Source organism: Montipora capricornis, chromosome 14 (assembly GCF_036669925.1).
Source record: "Montipora capricornis isolate CH-2021 chromosome 14, ASM3666992v2, whole genome shotgun sequence".
Classification (NCBI taxonomy): domain Eukaryota; kingdom Metazoa; phylum Cnidaria; class Anthozoa; order Scleractinia; family Acroporidae; genus Montipora; species Montipora capricornis.
Genome location: NC_090896.1, coordinates 40,058,732 through 40,078,731, shown reverse-complemented (window position 1 = coordinate 40,078,731; position 20,000 = coordinate 40,058,732). Strand labels below are relative to the sequence as shown.

Below are 20,000 nucleotides of genomic sequence, written 5' to 3'. Positions count from 1 at the left end.
TCCCAGTTCCATTATTTTTATGCTGGAGTGATGGGAGAGGTCCTGGGCACGAGGTTGGGTTTTCAGTTTACGAACATATACTTCTGATTAACCAAAGAGAGTCATGGCTCTTCCTGTTGTGATCGTTTCGGTAAGTTATTGTACGTATTCTTCTTTGGTTGCATAATTATTCAGATTATGTGATATATATATACATATAATTCTATTACATGGCTAAAGAGACAGGTCCCATTGGATAATTCATTGCACAGCTTGCTCAGAAAATCTGCCGAGCCCATAACTCTTAGGGGGCTTTCCATTTGACAAAACTGACCGGCCAGACCAGGCATTTGGAAAGATTACAGTAACTCTACAATGGCCTTCAAATTAACACACTTCAAGGATGAAACACTGTATGTACTCTCTTCCAGAAGAATGCGCGGGATTATCATGCAAGTGTTCCTTCAAATTGTTGCATTTTCTTTGCAAACCGACTGGCCTGCCCGGCCAGTGCTGACAAATGGAAAGTGCCCTTAGCTTAGTATGGACTTGAAATCCCATTCAAATTTGTACTGTCACTTTATCTTTCTCTCTTCTGAGTTTTGATTTATGTTTGAATAATTTCTCTCTTTACACACCACAATCAGATTGCTATGAGGCCCATCAAATGTTCTTGACTCTCTTAAGCAGACCACGAAGTTCGTCCTGGAAATACTTTCAATCCAAATGTTCATTGCATCCTTCCTTTCATCAAGGTTTCTCTGTTGAATAGTAGCTTGGACTTCAGGTTCCATCGAAAATGCCTACAGAGAAAAATAAGTGAATATAATTATGTGCATGCAAACAGGCCATTTTGCTGCTTCGAGTTTAGTGAACAGGACTGTGCACGGCAGACTCCGAGAGACTGTAGGTGTTCTTCACTACTTTTCTGAAATAAATTTTCAATGATGATGATGATGATGGTAATGATGATGATGATGATGATGATGATAATGATAACAAGAAGGGGTAAGGATTGCTCTGTTGGTTAGTGAGGGGCCTTCTGTGCGAGAGGACCTGGGTTTAAACTCTATTGACATCACATCCTTGCTTCGACTTCTTTTTATTGTGTAGCTTCAGGTAGCTTTGAAATTACTCTTAAAAAGGAGCACTCATCGAAAGAACGGGGGAGGGGGGTAAATGAGTGCACCACTGCCCTCCTTCCGACGTACAATAAGGTGTACCTTAACCTTTACCTAATAATAATAATAATAATAATAATAATAATAATAATAACTTGGTTTGCCATTCTCAGTTTAATCCCATTCTACTTTTTCTCTCATTTTTTTACAGCTTTTGTTCGTATCATCCGATTGTGTGAGTCGATGAGATGTGGTTTTGTAAAAGATTATTGTTTTAGTTTAGTAGAATTGAAGAGAGTTCCAAAAAATTAATAATAACTTATCACATTAAAGAGGATTTAAGTCAAGTTAAACATTGAAGGTTGGTTAAATTGACAAGACACTTAATTATTTTCAGTTATCTTTCATGCTAAGACAATTTTCTGGTGACATCAATTTACAGCTTACAAAGTAGTTCACCTAATTTGAGATGACCTTTCTCTTAAGCTTCTTTGTTAGAGAATGCATCGCATGGAAATGTCGCTAAATAAATTCCCCTAACAGGTACATGTATCTTTATCCTAAGGGCATTTTCACTATCGAGAAATTTGGAATGAGAACTCAATTTCAGTCTAAGGAACGGATCACTACAAACTGCAACTTCAAGTTAAGGAATGCAGCTTTAACATACACCGTAGAATTTAGCATACAACTTGAATAAATCACATCCTTTTACATTTTACCTGAGAGAAAGTCACTTGGGCGCATCTTGTTCCAGTTGTAAAAAGAGCGAATCTCACTTGTCCATGTTGTACACCTGGCTGGTAGCCTTGAAAAGCGAGCCAATCGATGGTGCTGTTTGCACCGGATCCTTGCCCACCTGCCACAATACACACCTTGAAACGGGTTGTGGAAACCTCTTGGACCCATAAAAAAACGGAATCGTGAACTTCCACGGAGTTGTTTCCGTGATTAACTGACGTAAACACACGGACAGGAAGGTGACTGTTAGAGAAACGTCGACTGAAATAAGCGTACTGGCACTGATAATTATCGTTGCCTGCCAACTGCATAAAAATTTTTCCATTCTCGGTTCCTGAAGAATAAAGGCAACACCATCACCATGATCAGAAGCTCATCTCTCTACTTGTAAATATAGATATTTCAGACACTCTGAGACTCTCTTAAAAGGGTATAGTGTCATGGAATGTACAATATTAAAAACCTGGAAAGCAAAGGAGACCTGTTTACCTCCCGCCGAATGGCAAATGAATATTAATAGCCAAAGTTTCTTTCTATTTAGCACACAAAAAACATTCTTATGTGTTTTTGGTTGCGCGTAGCCAAGATTAAAATGAATGCCAACTTGAAAACGCCGGGCCAACTTTTTCAAGTTCTCCTCTTGCATCTTAGGTGAACTCCATAATGCCTTAGTGTGGCTCGCATTCGTATCAATTAAACAAGAAAAAAGAAGAAGAAACTGAATTCAGTTTAAAGATACTCGGGTTTGAAAAGATAATTATGGAACGCCAAACGTGACAAAAGAGTTGAAAAACAAAAAGTAAGTTGTATCTGTTCATTGAATTCATAGGTTTTACCATTAAATATGTGCTGTACTGTGTTATTTACATGGCAAACAATTGCGTATAATTATATAACTTATGGGGAGGTATATATATTGCTTGAAAAATTAAAAAAGGCATATATTTTTATCGCTTAAAATTGGCAGCTGAAATATATAGGTTATAAGTATCTTTGGAACAAAGCCAACGCACGCGTTAAGAACTTGCTCTGCATGGAAAACAATGCCATATTGAAACATTCATAAATTTTCAATATCGATGCCGCCTATATCAACAATTTCTTTGATAGGATCCCCAAGTATTATCTCACAGGCCCGTCAACATAATTACACAATACTAACTTTGAAGTAATACTGTAACAATGTATTCAAAGAAGACTTGGTGATAGTCTTTATTTAATGAGTCGTCTTTTTATTCGGGCGTATGGTACATTTATTGTAATCAATGCGGATAGACAAGATGACTTCTATTCTCTTATGATACATGTGCAATGTAGCGGTGCGAGCATTCTACGAAGCATGTACTCATAGGAAATTTACGCAAATGAGCCCTGGTTTGGTTATCAGCTGGAAACACTGCATAGTCATGGAAGGCCAAAGTTTGTCCCCACTGGTCGCCAAATGGAAGCACTAAAACAGAGGCACTACAGTTGGAGAGCAATAGCAAGGACTTTAAGGGCCCACAGACGAATTTTTCGCACGTTGCTAAGGAAGTGAAATGTTACTTCTGGTAACTGATGTCATCATATCATGAGCTGACAAGAAAACCCACTCACAAGCAAAAGTCACCGCACAAACTGTTGTTTCCATTGAAGGTTTTTCTTGCCCTTCCTCACGCTCGTTCTCAGATCAACTGCGCATGCATAAACGAACTGACTTCCGGTTTGAGGAAAAAGCTAAATTTCCGGCGGTCTGAAATTGAATTAATTCTTTTTTTTTTTTTTTTTTTTTTTTACATGGCACGTTTCCCTCCCAAATACAGAACATAGCTAAGCATTGATTTTTAAAAATCATCTTTTTTGAAAACGTTATGGGCATTTCAGTATCGTTTATCATGTCTTTAAAACGAACATTTTTCAAAATAAAAGGAAAACCATGCTTGGCTGGATGCAAAAACGAATAAAAATTATCAAGCCATCGATTAAATACCCAAATTGTGACGGTAGAACGGAGACAAATTTAGAGTTTTCTTTTATTGGTCATGTGACCATAGGCGTGGTATGATGACGTCATATTTAGGGTCATTGGCTTACAAAAGTTGGAAACTGACCATATTAATGCCAAATTCTCTCAAATTACTTAACCATTACATCCTTAGCAACACACCCCAAAAAATACGTCAGTGGGCCCTTAAGAGTGTCGTATCATACTATTTTAAGGCGTCGGCATGAATTAGGGTTAGGGCCACTTCCACAGTGCCAAATTTCCACACTACCAAACTTCTGCGTACTAATTATTTACTAATTATTTATTTACTAATTATAATTGTAAATTTCTTGCATTTGCATTCCTTTCTGATCATGTGTTCTGTGCTCTTCTACCCAAAATAAAAGCTGTTGACACTTTAAAACAAATGGAATGTACCAAAGGGAATTAATGGACAAGGCATGTTATAAACATGTCTGACAACTACAGCTGCTCTTCTTAGTGTTCTGCTGACTGGGTTTGCTCACTGAATTGACTTCCAGCAGACCTGTTCATGTTCCTGAGTTATGTATGCGCTACGGGCCTATCTGCCACCATGGTCTTTATTTTATACACTCACTGACAAACACTCTCTCTTACAAACCTGGTGGCATAGTGCATACATGGCATATGAGAGGATGCGGCGATGGGGATCCACATAATTCCCTAAAATCTGCATCCTCCACATAATTACAATATTTCCCGCATAAAACTGAAGAAATGCCTAATGTTAGTGACAAACCAGCTGATTACCACCCTCACAAACACAAAAGCCACAGAGATTGACTATTTTGAAACTATTATTTTCCTGAACATTGAAGAAAACATGCCATTTCGTTCTTAAGATGAAAGTTCGTAAGCAGTTTCCACTCATTTTTCAGGAATGAGCCTGGACTCTAGTTAAACCGTCTTAGAACTTTGCAAACACGGAATTCCTGAAACGGTAAAATAAGCTCCAAAAGGCACAAAAATACACCAGAGGTCCATTTTTATTCATTTTATTGAATGACCGTTAAATTGAGCGTTTTTTAGCCTTCATAATCTTCGGTATTTTATTTCCCATACAAACTCTTACAAGGCGTTTAAATTCTCAACGGCTGCCTGCAACACAACACCGCTTTTACTCAAAGGTCATCTTCCACCAGTAATCAATTATTACACACTCTCTAGTGACGCGAACTTGGGCTGCCTATGATACAAGGTATGAAAATTTAGCCACAAGTTATAGTACCAAATTAAATTGCATCATCTGAAACTCTGGTAAAGTAGGGGCAATCATTGCGATGAAGTTGTACAAAAACAAGTATGTGTAAAAAACCGCTGAAAATGGTGAATGATCGAGGGAATGGATCGTGGTTCAACCACATCACAATTTTGCTCCATATCTCCAAATTGAAACAAAATTCATGACAAGAAACAAAATATTTCTTTAATCGCTTTATTTCTTTTAGCAAAAGTTTCGGCAAAATGCCGGTGAATCCTGGTCGCAAATTGGCGACTTGGCCAGATATCTTAATCGCAAAGGAAAAAAGCGACTGAATTCGTCGCAATTTCGAGTCCTGATTTACCATAAGCATGTAAATACATTGGATGGGCCTAATTATTAGTTCTATAAATGTTTCAATTTCCGCATAATCTGGTGTAATTTCCGCATAATCATTGCATGTTTGCGCATAATATGGCCAAAAATTTCCGCATAATCTTTAATTTTTTTCCACATCCTATCAGAAGCCCTGTGCATAGTGCATAATATGGCCAAAAATTTCCGCATGATCTTTAATTTTTTTCCACATCCTATCAGAAGCCCTGTGCATAGTGCATTTTTAAAGTGGTAGGCACAAAAACTGCCTTAAATATAGATGTGCAAAACAGCAAGTCACATACCTTAATTAAATTGACCAAAAATTACGAAATCCATGTTTTTGAGATTCCAAATGACAAACATTGAAGTTCTCATTTGACTATGTGGTGTCAAAGTGTTTCAAACATTCGTACAAAGCATTTTACAGGCTTAGATTACCCCCAGCAAGCTCTACAGCAAATTTCCCTACCACTCATACACGCTGCATAGAATATTTAGCTAAAAAGAGTTCTGAACAAGCTTGAAAAATAATTACGGTTTGGAAGGGGCCTACACAGCTGAAGTTGTTCCATGAACTGTTTTCAGAAACTGATCACACAATCGCTGTTTCAATATTTATGTATCTTCCACCAGTAAACCCAACTCAGCATATAATATATTTGTTGGTGCTCTATTTCACCGGGCTGGTTAAAATAAGGAGATCATAGTTACCTTGGACACTATGGATTAGCAAGAAGCAAACGCTTAGCCGAAGCAGGTAACTTCCACAAATGCGGTCCATGGTGTCTACCGCTTCGAATGAGCACCGCTCTGATATAACGCTTTTTCTATGAAATGCTAAACTTTATATCTTTACCAGGCTCAGAACTTGGCATATCCAATAACAAGTGAGAATTTCGTGTTTTCCTTTGACATTTTTTTGTATTCAGTTCTCTGCCTGAAACCGCCTTAAATTATATTGTCAATTTTAAGTTTTGCCAAACGGCGACATGTATTAAAAACAGAAAGGGCATACACAAAAGTAATTATAAAACAAAATGAAAGAACGAACGGAAATTATATCGTAAAACCGTAAAACAGAAGTGACGTTAAACATGTTTCTTTGCATGCATAACAACTAAGTTTTCGCTTCAGTTAGAACCGATAAAACAAAACAATGCATATATCGCACGTTTCTGTCGTGATCCGAATAGCTGGACACTACCGCGTTTGAAAAACAAAAACAAAACGCTTGTATAACACAAATGTGGAAACGAAATATCAAAAACACCATGTATTGTGGATCTACATGTAGCCACCTGTAGGAAAATAGGAACCCAATAGTTCGTGAGGAAATAATATTCATTTGGCAACAGCCACGCACAAGGGTTAACTAGACACTCCATAATATAAGGAAAATGCGTTCGGTTTATACTTTTAGAGATCTCGTCTGTTGAGGAGGTGATTGCTTAAAAAATAGATAGAAATCGTATTAATTCGAGACTATTTCGGCTTGATGTATATATGATTCTCTCTTTAAAACTCTTTTAAAGGCCGAGCCGATTTCCCGCGAAATACTTTTTCCAACCTATTCACCTTAAAATAATATTTCTCGCTAAGTGTTGCATCGTTTTTGTCCAAATGAAAGCAGAAAATAAAGATGATTTATCGATCTTTCAGTTGATCTATTTTTAAGGAATGTAATATGCACAAAACTGACCACGAACGCAACAAATCTAGTTGCATTCACCTCTTCATCGAATTCTCATGCAAAACACAGAAATTTTTAGTTACTGTAAAAAATCTTTCTCTATTTGCTAGCCATCATTCCTTCAAATTTCTGAAAAATCCATCCCGCTGCAAATATTTTACGCATTTTTTTTTAATGTGCAGACTAAAGGTCAATCTGATGTGGGGCAAAATTGGGCAAGTTTTAGCGATGAAATTTCGCGTGTAACACGTTCGATATTTTTTCACAAAATGCTCCCAAATCGTCAAGTATCACCTCAAAAGGCAAGTAACATCATTCTAAAAGCTTCTTTTACGCAAAAAGTAACTTCTGGAGGTAATTTTGAGAGTGAAACTCAAGTTTACGGCCCAAGGTAAAGAGATGCCACGTGGAATAAATTAATGATGTTTACTCAACAGAGTCAACAGAAAGAGACGCTAACCTGATTTTCACATGAAACTCCTTTACTATTGCCATAAAAACCATCCAGATATCTTCGCTAGGCTATAAAGAAACTCTCTATGTACTTTTTTCCGTGATTCCAACTAAAATTCGCGTATTTTTTCTTCCTCGTATGTGGTCGCCATTGCTGTCTCGCCTAAAGGTAATTTTTTTTGGTTTTTCATACACCGTATTCAAAAATGGCGGACACGCGGAATTGGGCGAACGACCTAGGTTCTAATACATGAAAGCGAGGTTCGGTAGGCCTCATTTCAGTCTGGAAAATCTGTTGAAATGGATATTAATATGTGGGAGTTAAGTAAGTCTCCTATTGAAAGGTACATGATGTACAGCAACAACATTGGAAACTTATACATTGATAATGGCTAAAGTCATGCATTATTACTTATGCATTATTATGGCTTAAAGTCGTGCATTATTACTGTCGAGTGTGGTAGTGATAATAACAATGGATTTTCAATTCAAAGTAATGAGATGTATCAACAAAGTGAAAACTAACCTTGAAAAATAATAAATCGAATTAAATTATACCGCAGGATTTTTTTCACTTTGTTGATACATCATATGTATTTTGAATTGCGTCTCATCCTCAAGTTCTCTGGACGGCCAGTTATATATCTGTCCTAGTTTCAAGTGCATAAAATTGATTCAAGATATAAAAATTCTGCTTACAATTGACTGGGATAAGTTAAATGACTGAGCCGAGTGTATTTCGGCGAAGCCTTGTCTGAGGCGACAATGTAAGTTCACTGAATGGCCGTTTTTATACTAGAGACGCATAATCCGTGTAAAGACGAGACGAACTATATGAGACGCATAATTCGTCGTGGACGAACTTGGGCAAACATTTTTTCTGCGTCTGTTAATTCGTCAAGTATAAAGACGGGCACTCGACGCATAATGCGTCTGGACGGAACTTTCCAGTTTAGTGCGTCTTCGAAGACGCACTAAAAAATTCTTCGTCCAGACGCATAATGCGTCTTGTGGCCGTCTTTATACTAGACGAATTTAACAGACGCAGAAAAAATGTTTGCCCAAGTTCGGCCCAGACAAATAATGCGTCTCTAGTATGAAAATGGCCAATGTTCACTATGACCAGCCTGAATGTCGTCTCTTGCAGAGGACAAATATTGGGTGTTTTCTCCACTGGCCCCAGGCCGTAAAAATTCATACAAAGCCTTCATCGTTTCCTGTGTAAAAGGTAATAAGAGAATCATCTTTTGAAATATTCTCGAAGCAAAACAATCGCCACTCGAATGCTCTGATTTTTTTCTCTTTTCCCCAAAGGAGAGATTTTACAATTGCAAAGTTTGCATTTATGTCACTCTATAGAGACAAATGAAATTTAGCAAAAATGTCACTCTACACATATTACAGAAGCGAAGGACTTTGCAGTTAGTTAACTGCGAAAAGTTCGTCTACATACATAAACGAATCAGTGAGTTCGCAATTAATTAAATGCGAAATGTACATCTTAACAGAGATGTTTCATTGCAAATTTTCGTAATTTCTCTATAAAAATAATTCATTACAAAATGTTTACTTATATTAATTCCCATCTGCTGACAGCCGCTACTAAAATTTTCCTGACTGAAATGAGGCCTACCAAACCTCGCTTTCATGTATTAGAACCTAGGTCGTTCCGCGTGTCCGCCATTTTTGAATGGAAGAGCTTAGACAGCAATGGACAGAACCAGGTTGCTGACCAGCGATTTTCGTTAAAACAATGGTTTGCTGGGGGTGCTCAGTCTCGCAGGCTCAGAAAACCTGGTTGTGCTCATTGTTATTTAAGGTTTTTCCTTTTGAATAAGGTGTATCAAATGCCGTCATTTCCACCGATCCCAAAAAAAAAACTGGCCAGTGATTGGCTAATTCTATAAACACTCGATCTGCCAAATTTGAGAACAAAATGGAAGTAACGCTACTTTTCTACGAATGTTTTCCCTTTCATTCATGTGACAACTTTCGTCCCCGGCCCTAGCCTCCCACGCAGACGTCCTTAGGGTTTCGTAACGCATTTCCTCCCCCCTCCTCCTCGTGGGGGAGGAACTGCGTGACGAAAACCCTGTTGGGAGGCCACCCCTGCCCCAGTCGAGAATCGATTTACTAGTAAAGAGTTATTTGCCTTCCTTCAAACAAATACCTGTAAGATCAGGCATTATCAAAACACACCCACCAAGAAGTGAGGTCAGGGGCTTTATTTATTTATGTAATTCAAGTTTTGTTTGCCAAAGTTTTGCTTCAAGATCTTATGTAGTTGTTCCCGTGAAGCATGCCAAACGATATTATGCGTTGTTTAGACCTGCGCTTCCTAAAATAAAATATTGCTCTGTATCAGGTTAATACGACGGGCTTGACGTGTATACATTTATTGATATTTAAGAGTAGATGTTGCTAATAACACTGAAAAAAGGTTTTTATTTTCTCAAGGAAGACCAGTTGATTATCTACGTATATACGTATCCAGAACCGCATGGTTAGACGTTATAGTAGGACGTGGCCCAACCTCGTCCCCAGGGCGCTTTTCCCTGGCTTTGGGTGGGACCCGAAGCCAGGGAAACGCGCCTTGGGGACGAGGTTGGGACTTGGCCATAATGCGTGTTGCTGACGATGATAGCGTAAACCATTTCTAATCAATTCTCGACTTGTAACCGTTACCATATTTGAATCACATCGTAGACACTCTTGTTCTTTGCAATTGGCCATTTCAACTTGAGCAAAAATAACAAACAAACTGCGGTTACAAACATACCGAGATAACGCATGTTGTAAAACGTTTTATGAACTTGACGTTTCTTACGACGTATACAAAACATGGACCCGGTCCATGGACCCCTTCATGGACTCGATCCATGGACTACCCCTATAAACCACCCTTTATTTTGTAAAGTTACAAGCAGAAAAGCAAGTCATAGTCTCGGATGAAACTGGTTAGCGACAGAGGTTTACCGTCTGTAAACACTTCCGGTGTTAGTCATCATAGGTCACTTCGCATGACGTTGATGACGTTGAAGGCGTAGACAGGCCAAACACCACTTCTATTAGTCAAGATAAGAAATTTAAACCCTAACGAGTACATCATTCAAAGATCTCCCTCTTCTATACGAAATGAGGGGAGAATTTTTCAAGATTTTTCTCAGGAAGGGCTATTTCTTTTGTTATTTAAAGACCCTGAGTGTTGGTCTCGCCGGGGTTTTGATATCAACCCGCGACCTCTTCCACAGTAGTGTGATGCTCACACAACTGAGCCAACCGGTCGGCTGAGTCCAGACATACACTAGCGTGGCATAAAACAGGCCAGGCCAAAAAGGCACGCTAAGGCCCTAAGATCGAGGACAATATATGTAAAACATAACATGCTCCCAACTGAGTTCAGTTTGTACAGCATTGCACCGGCATCGCAGAGGTCATGGGTTCGAATTCCGTTGAGACCACATGAATTTTTCATGTCTCTGTAAGAGACAATAATTATTGCTCAAATTGTCCAGACAAGTGCCAGGATGGTTTCTCTTTCTCGTCTAAATATGTTTCTGCTGGAAACTGTACAAAAGAAGGGGTGGTCCACAGGGGTAGTCCATGGACTGGGTCCGTGAAGGGGTCCATGGACTGGGTCCACGGGGGTGGTCCATGAACCTGGGGTCCATGTTTTGTATACTTCCCGTTTCGTATGCTCCAACATACATCTTCAGAAGTAACGGTTACCTAAAGTACAATTAAATTTTAACATGAAGACTAATACCAAATAAGGAAAGTAATGACAATGAAAATAAACCGACCAAGCCATTTATATTTTTTCAAGCAGATTTAACTAGGTCTGTTTATTACTTTCCTTATTTGGTATTAGTCTTCATGTTTAAATTCAATTGTACTTTAGGTAACCGTTACTTCTGAAGATGTATGTTGGAGCATACGAAACGTCAAGTTCATAAAAAGTTTTACAACATGCGTTATCTCGTTATGTTTATAACCGCGGTTTGTTTGTTATTTTTACTCATATATTTGAATCACTCACGGTTTTTGGTAAAACACTCTATAAAGCCTCGATAAAAATCGTCTTGATGAAATGTGTAGTTAACCTGGCACGAGGACGTCACTCGTTTAAAAAAACGAGCATCGTTCTTAAAATTAGACTCGTTTAATTAAAAGACCCGTCGGAAAACATTTCCCGGTTTAATAGGTCACTTGCAGTTATAAATTCGTAAGCACGATACTAGAATTGGCATGTCTTTCGCAAAGTTCGATCCGGCAAGTTTAGATCATATTCCAGCAGTCTGGGAGCCCTATTGGGCCGATGGAAAAAGGAAAGATCTTGGGGCTGGTAGAGGACTAGAAGGGGTCTTCTTTTCCTTTAATAGTGCTCTTTATTTCCCCGGTGTTCAATTTCAACCTCGTTCCCAGGGTCTCTCTTCTCTTCCTCCATTGGCCCTTGGAACTATAATCAAATTGTCCATGTTCCATCATTTCTCAAAAACCCTTCGTGTATACAATAGCATCAATCTCGTGAGCACAAAACTGCTGGCAGAATTTCCGTCCAATGTAATCAGTTGTGATTCCCAGAAAGAAAATTGATACACGCTACAACGTCATGCAACTTTGGAAAATTAGTGAATCATACAGTGCTTATTCTAATATTCCTCTCGGATGGCTTTCGTTATTTTTGCTAACACGGAAAAAAAATCGTGATCTTTAACACGGACATTACTCTGATTAGTAAATTATAAAACTGAAGATCAATTTTGTCACGGCAAGGAAAATGACAGCGTCTGGTCTGACGTCCTTCTTGGTAATTGTGTTGATTTGAGCTAAATACGTCGATCACAAAATTGGGGTCCAGAGGCTACAAAATTATTATCTTTAGAGATCTCGCCCGATCTGCAGGTCCGCTGTACATTTGAGCAGCGGCCTTACAGCGACCGATCTGCTGGGTAGCTGGGCGCCACTGTTGGGCTTAAAGGAGCCTCCACAGGCCACGATTGGTCAATGAGATACTGTATGGACTTTTAGCTTTCATACTATTATATGACTATGATGTGAAACACAATCAAATTTGATTCAGGTACTAATCTTAGGTAATGATTCTCTTGACCAGGAACCCATGACCCGGAGCATACAACTCTACTGTGTTCGTGTAACAGCGTTTTCACAGACCGATTTATTTTTAGATTGAATTTCCCGCGAATAAGACTGCCACAGGAGCTCGATGACCAATTACAAGAAAGTAAGCTGACGTCATAGGGCCACCGAACCGGAACTGCCTTTGTTTTTTGACCTAATTCGCGGTAAGGGCTAGTCTAAAAATAAACCTACTTGTGAAAACTCCGTTTCACAGACGCTGTATGGAAGTTGCACGCTCCAGATGGGCTCCTGTCTTGACTCAACTTTCAATTGAACCAACTACTTGAGAAGGCCCTTTTGCCAGTCTTAAAAGCTGATGCTGTAGCTTGCACATTATGATCATTAGGTGAGGTCGCCGATATCGTTGCAACATGACGTAACCAAAAGTAAATTAGAAACCAGTCCTTCCCCTTGTAAGAAACTCCTAAAGTTTGGTAAGTCGAAGGGTATCTGAACGCTGACAACTTTTCAGGAGCTTCAAGGATCGAGACAAATTGATTCGCCTGATTGCTGCGTTCTTGAGGCTGCTTTATCGAAAGTTCCGAAACCTTTCGGTTGTTACAATTTGCACTGTATCTTAAGACTGGAGAGGCTTTAAGTCATTAATTTCAACAACCATTTTGTTTCTTACCCTGCGGGCATCGAACTGGTTTTTCCTATATTCTTTTCGAGGGAGAAACCACAGCGAGCAACGGTTAGATTTTTTATTGATCATGTGCAAAGTGCGTCACTCCCCGCTTGATACCAGTGCATTTGACATCACTTCGACATCACCTCAATATCACTTGGTCCTCTTTCACTAAGCTACCCAGAAGGCTCGCCCAAACGCAGCAGTTACGTTGCTGAAAGCATCCGCAAGCGGAAAAACAAGTTTACTAACTCGTTTTACGGGTTTAAATTTTATTTATTCGTCCTTGACACCGGAGGGAGGCTCACTCAAAGAAACTAGCGGGATGCTCGCAGTGGTTTCTCTCTCGAGAAGCGTGGGAGAAACCAACTGCTCATAGGGTATTTGCTTTTAGTTTTGTGATCAAAATGTTGACTTTTGCTTTCCTTCACCTCAAAATTACAATCTTAAGGTTTTTCTGACGGGCAAAATTCAGCTCTTTTTCTATTTATTATTATTATTTTTTATTTAAACAATATTCAAACAAGAAGTTTGCCCCAAGAGTTACAAAGACTCATCGAAGCGGCTTACTTCGAGTATACATACATTTCATTATAGGAGTAAGACAGTAAAAAGGGCGTACAAATCACAAAGAATCAACATGCTGACAGGTAGCACAAATGTACACTTATTATGTTACATAAAATCGGTTAGAATCTAAGATCAACGTCTGGACAAGCAAAAATAAAGCCTTATTTTCATCATAAGAAAGAGATGGGCATGCAGACAGGAAAGCCGATAAAATTGCTGTATCAGACATATGGGCCCACCTGTCAGCAAAAATCTGATTAGCTGAAGAGAGCAGTTTATAACGTAAGGCAGCAAACAAAGGACACTTCAGGAAAAAATTCTTTACAGACTGTGAATAAAAACCACAGAAGCAGGTTGGCGATTCTTTACGTCCTATTTTAAATAAATAATAATTGAGAGCACAAGCATCTAAATGGAGCCGTGTATGAATTATAGAAGAAAACCTATCAAGAGCGACTTCGTAGAGAATATTTTTTTGCAGGAAATGAAAAGTAGGATAAAAGAGATTTCTTAAATACACTCAGGGAAAGAGTGCTCCGTACGTCAATACTTAAATTATTCCATAACCTTGTAGTAGATGGAAAAAATGATTTATTAAAACTTCAGTGCGACTAGCAAAAAGAGTAAAATGTTTAAGATTTCTTAATGAATAACTCGTTCTCTCAGAGACTTGTAAAGAAAGTAGGTTTTTAAGATAGTTAGGACAAAGGTTGTTTACAATCTTGTAATAAAGTGTCACTTTATGAACAGCCCTTCTCGACCTCATTTCTTCCCAACCAAGTTCGAGCGCAAGGCGATGCTTACTAGTTCCTTTAATGGTCCTGGTAACAATTTTAGCAGCCTCGTACTGCACATGCTCAAGGAGATCACATTCGCTTTCAGTACATCCATCTCAAACCAAATCCGCATACTCCAATACAGATGTCATTGCAGCCAACCAAACACGATTCCCAGTCAAAGTCATTCAAACAGGAATTCAAAAATTCTACATTGAGGCTGGAATAATCCCAAACTTGCCGAGTATAACACTTGGGCTTCGAAAAAGAAATGCAAAATTTGGCAAAAATAAATGAGTGATTGCAATTTGCTGGGGGACTATAAGTTCCTGAACACACGAAAAAGCCGGGATAATTAGTAATGATAAGGTCCAACAACGAAGCCCCTGTCTCCGTGACTCGAGTTGGTTCAGTAATTACTTGGTGCAAATTATTACATTCAAACCATTGATACAATAAACAACCAAAATGACTGCATTCCGACGGATTCGCAGAATCATAATGACTATTAAAATCTCCCATTAAAACGAGAAAAGTCTCGGGTTCCTGATTAATTTTATCAATGGAAGACTGCAAATTTTCCAAAAACTCTATATTCATTTCATTCCTGGGAAACTGTGGCCTATAACAAACCCCGCAAAGCAAAGTAAAAGAATTAATCTTTACCTGGACCCAAAGAAACTCAATTTCATTTGTTTCAAGATCGAACCTTCTCCTTGGACGAAACATACATGGCCACACATCCTGCACGCCTGCCATCTGATCTGTCCAATCGAATTAGAGGATAGAAACCAGGAATATCGAACAAATGATTTGCGATGGCAGCATTCAACCATGTCTCGCTCAAAGCAAAAATGCTAAAATTTTCATTCAAAATAATGGAAGTAATCTCCTTAAACTTTTCAATAACATTCGACCTACGTGAAATGTTTATACTCCGAACATTCAAATGACAAACTTTCAAAGACGTAGAACGTTCAGGCCCGGAATTCACATGAACATCTACCCAGATTAAAAAGAAAATAGCAAGCAGCGTGCCAAAATGTAAACAAAGTAAGACAAAGGAAACTGCAAATAGACAGGTCTTAGCATAAAGCAATTTAAAAAAGCAGAAAAGTCCAATTGCTGCCCGATAAATATCTAGACTAACCCCCGTCTAAATAACGCCATAAGCAAATATTAATAAAACTGCTCACCTCAAGTTGCTGCTCAGTAATAGTAAAAAGAACACAACAAAAACAAAGACACATATTTATATAGGTTCACTAGCTTGCAGCAATAGATTTAAATCAGCGACGTCTTATAAATCCACCGTCGTAAGTACACGAACTGGATCAGAGCTTGGAATCACTCCGCACAGGCAAAATAATAACAGTTAATTGACCCAAAGCAACCTAAGCACAGGAAACACAGAACTAACACGTGTAATAATCTCTAAACTTCGGGACCAGCAGCCTCCACCGAGTTTTCTCCTCCGTCAGCAGCATCCGCTACCTCAGTTAACCTATACTTGGCCAAATCTTCAGACCTTGTAACTCGGAAAACCTCATTAGACGACCTAACCCTAACTGGGCCGTCGACTGTGAAAACCGAAACACCTTCGGGGCACTGCTCTTTGATATGCATCATGAATTTGTGGTTTATTTTGGTCAAATCCTCATTAACAAACATCTTTTTGCCGCCAAGATTGCGTTTCTCCCTAATAAACTTCATTTTGGTACTGTGTCCCGCTAACTTGACAATCATTGGCCTCCGGGATGGCTCGTCTTGTCCCTCTCGTGGCGTCTTCGCTTTGCCAACATGATGAGCTCTATCAAGCTCTTCTCTTGTAACAGATATCTTCAAGTCGTTCTCACAAAACGCGAGAAGAGCCTGATAGCAATCTTCACCATCAACTTCCGGTAAACCGAAAATTCGAACATTGTTTCTACGTGAATATTGCTCATTCGCATTAGCTTTAGACTTGATCTCGGCCAGTTCGGTCTTCAGTACTTCCACTTCTTGTTCAAGGCATCCGACTTTCACATTCAGCGGGCAAACAGCGAGCTGAACAGTGCTGGCAATAGCCTTTGAAAATACACTGGAGTTTCGAATATAATCATCCATTGTTGCCGCGAACGTAGAAGGCGAGTCATCTAAAGCCGCACTTCTCGAGCGCGTTTTAACTCCCAACGAGGCCGCCATATTGGTACTCCACGTGTTGTGCAGAACTAGATTGAAAATTCTCTGGGTTGGTATTTAAGCCTTTTATACCCAAGACCAAAACGTGCATTCTCCTAACTAGTACCACAGATTTCTTTCAAGTGAAGCTATTTTCCTCGCAGTTGAGAACGCAATTTTAGCATTTGGGCAGAGAAGCCTGAAAAATTCAGGACCTCAACGGGGTTTGAACCCGTGACGTCGCGATGCCGGTGCGACACTCTAACCAACTGAGCTATGAAGTCACTGATGTTGGGAGCTGGTAATTTGTAGGTTCAAATGTTCCAGTGATGAATGAACCAACGAAGCAAATGATACGGAACCAAAACGTTAACGGGTCTTTCGAGAAATGGGCCCCAGGATTTTTTGCACATTATCCTATGTGTGGTGATATTTCACAATAAAATTCTCTTTTGCCAATGCCTGATAGAATTTTTGTAACATTGCTTCCGTTGTACCTTCACTCATTTTTTTAATTATAGCTTGCCACCTCAATGAAGTCCATAGAAAAATTACCCTCGCTGTTTGTCAAACCACCGTGAAGGTCTGAGTTTAAGCAAATTGAAGAGAACTTAAACTTTGGCAACTTTTTCAAAAAAATTGACTTTATCGGTACATTCCATAACAACGAACAAAATATAGAATAAAATTAGAGATACAATTAATTAACTCGAATAAAATACAATCAAAAAAAAATTGTACACAGAACGTTGTAGGTCGTCCAGCCCCTCTGTATAAGCAGAATGTTGTATTCGTAGATGCGTTGCCCTGCTGAAACATTAAGAAAGGTATATATTGGTGTATGTGTGATACAGAGGAACCCACCAGTGACTTGCACTTCTTGCAGTGAGCAATGCGAGTATTGAAGCTGTAAGGCAATTTTGAGTGAAAAAAGGTTCTCTTTTCCACCTATTTAAACCTATTGGCTGTTTTGTCTCTCCAAATAATCACACATCTAAAGATTGAAGAGGCCGCTAAGGGAACTTAGAAGTAATAACGTCGGTTTTTCTTTCGCTGGTCAGACGCAAAACACGGCCCCGTAATTGAGATTCTCGCATGAAAGGACTGTATGCTACTGGCGTTCAATCATGTATTTACTCTTTTCCCGAAGGTTCGTTCCACCATTGATTTTACCTAAAAGACTTGAGATGTCACTTACAAATACCCGAAAACAATGTACTATAATATATCGCATCATTCGCCTTCCTTAATTTCTGAACCTGCCGTTAATTTACCAGTTAATATCAACAAAATACCTCATTGCCACTAATAAGTTATTTAACACTTTCACGTTACGATCACAATTTTTCATATTGTGACGTCATAACAGGTGCTTATAGATCTGTCAAAAGTTCTTTTCAAATCAAGGAAGGTTCCGTCAATCTTTTAATAACAGACATAGCGGTGAATTGGAAATCTTTTCTTTACAATGTTCCTTCACAATTTTTGGATCATGGATGCTTCGGTTAGCGCTCTGGTCTTTGTTAGTGCTATTTTTGTGGACAGCCCTCTTCTATGAGGTCTGCCTTCTTGCGCGAATGAACCAATGTCAGCTATTTTGAAATGAACAGTGCGTGGGAGCTGCCATCGGTCTTTACCTTTCGTTTCGGGGCGAACGAGTCCAACGTTTTTCTCGGCACAGGCGACATTATAAGCGGGTCCGCCGTGGCCAACTTTGCAATGTGGTTCTTCAAGTCATCCAGATGCCTCCTTGGCGTTGCTGCAAGCTATTCCACCGCTATTGTACTCCTAAACCAACTGGAAAACGACCGACCGTACCCTGCATTGATCTCCATTGTACCAATGTGTTCTTTTGCGGTTGTAGGCTGCGCGGTTGCCTGCGGGAAGACAAAACGTTTGTTTTCGTTTACTACCCGCTAAGATAGCGAGAACGATTCTCATGATGATCAAGGTTTTCTTGTCATTTGATGTAAAGGCTTTTTTGGAGGATTTCGTTCTCGTTCATAGAGGAAGTGATTCTATAATAATCACCTCTGGAACACTTACGAAATTACGCACAGGGTTAACGGGGGTACATTTTAGTAATCATCAACTTCTCTTGTTTCAAATTTCCGAGGCTTGGCAAAAGAGCCCGATAACTTTCATTGCGCATGCCACATATCCTGGTTCTAAAATCCGGCAAGAAGTCTTTTTTTCTTGGTACCTACCGAAAGAATCGCGAATTTATAAGCAGTCAAATCAGTTGCGAACCGTCGTTAAAAACTTCTGTACAGAAATTAAGCAGCTACACGTAAAATGTAACATCACCAATTTGGAAGAAGCAACAAAATGTTGATTTCAATGCCTTTAATTTCAGTGCTATTTAGTTGTTAGAATCGAGCATTTTTGTATAATGAGACAAATGGGAGGCTTATTTCGGTGGTCCTGCATTGGGTTTTCAAACGAGTCAACCCACAGGCAGACCAAGCTTGGTATACGATTTAAAGACTGTAAGGGGATATAAAATTTGAGCTTACAAATGGTAAAGTAAGCTGTAAATGTAGAAATAAACTTCATTTACCTCTACGTATGGTTGTCCTTGTCTCTTTTGTGCAATCGGAGCACAAGCTGTGTCCGTTTTAGACGGGTTTATGGCCTACGGATCTCGTCCCGAAAATTGCTCTCGTAACACAAAGGAACGGACCAAATTTCCATAAAAGCAACACAGCCTTAAGGCCAGATAAATTTCCTATCCCATGCACTCCACTGCGAGATCGGACCGCGATTTTTGGCGGATAAATTCCAACTAATGTTCGGCTTTTTATAATCTTCCCATACGCTCGCCTCTTTGCTTGGGTACGGCCATTATAACTTGATGGCGATCATATTACATTCTGCACTCTCATTTGCCAAGTGTTTCAAATAGCCCATTTCGAGTTCACGTCTGCCTTCTCTTCAAAGCGAGTCTAAGTGCGAAGTTTTACATATGAATGGAAACTAATTTTCATAAGAAAAGCTTCGCACTTAGGCTCGCTTTGAAGAGGAGGAAGATGTAACTCGGAAATGGCCTATTGGCCAATGATAGTGCAGAATTTAATATGATCGCCATCAAGCGGTAACGGCCGAAGCCACGCAAAGAGGCGAGCGCATAAGACTAGAAAAAGCCGAACATTA

At 39.2% G+C, this 20,000-nt stretch overlaps 1 protein-coding gene and 1 non-coding gene across 5 annotated transcripts in view; both read right to left on the bottom strand.

Annotated features, from left to right (window-relative positions):
- Positions 1 to 20,000, bottom strand: part of LOC138032774 (uncharacterized) — a 259,215-nt gene that overhangs the window by 144,673 nt on the left and 94,542 nt on the right. The gene's annotated exons all lie outside the window — the stretch shown is intronic.
- On the bottom strand, positions 17,059 to 17,131 carry Trnaa-ggc (transfer RNA alanine (anticodon GGC)). Its single transcript has one exon. It is a non-coding gene; the product is annotated as a tRNA-Ala (tRNA).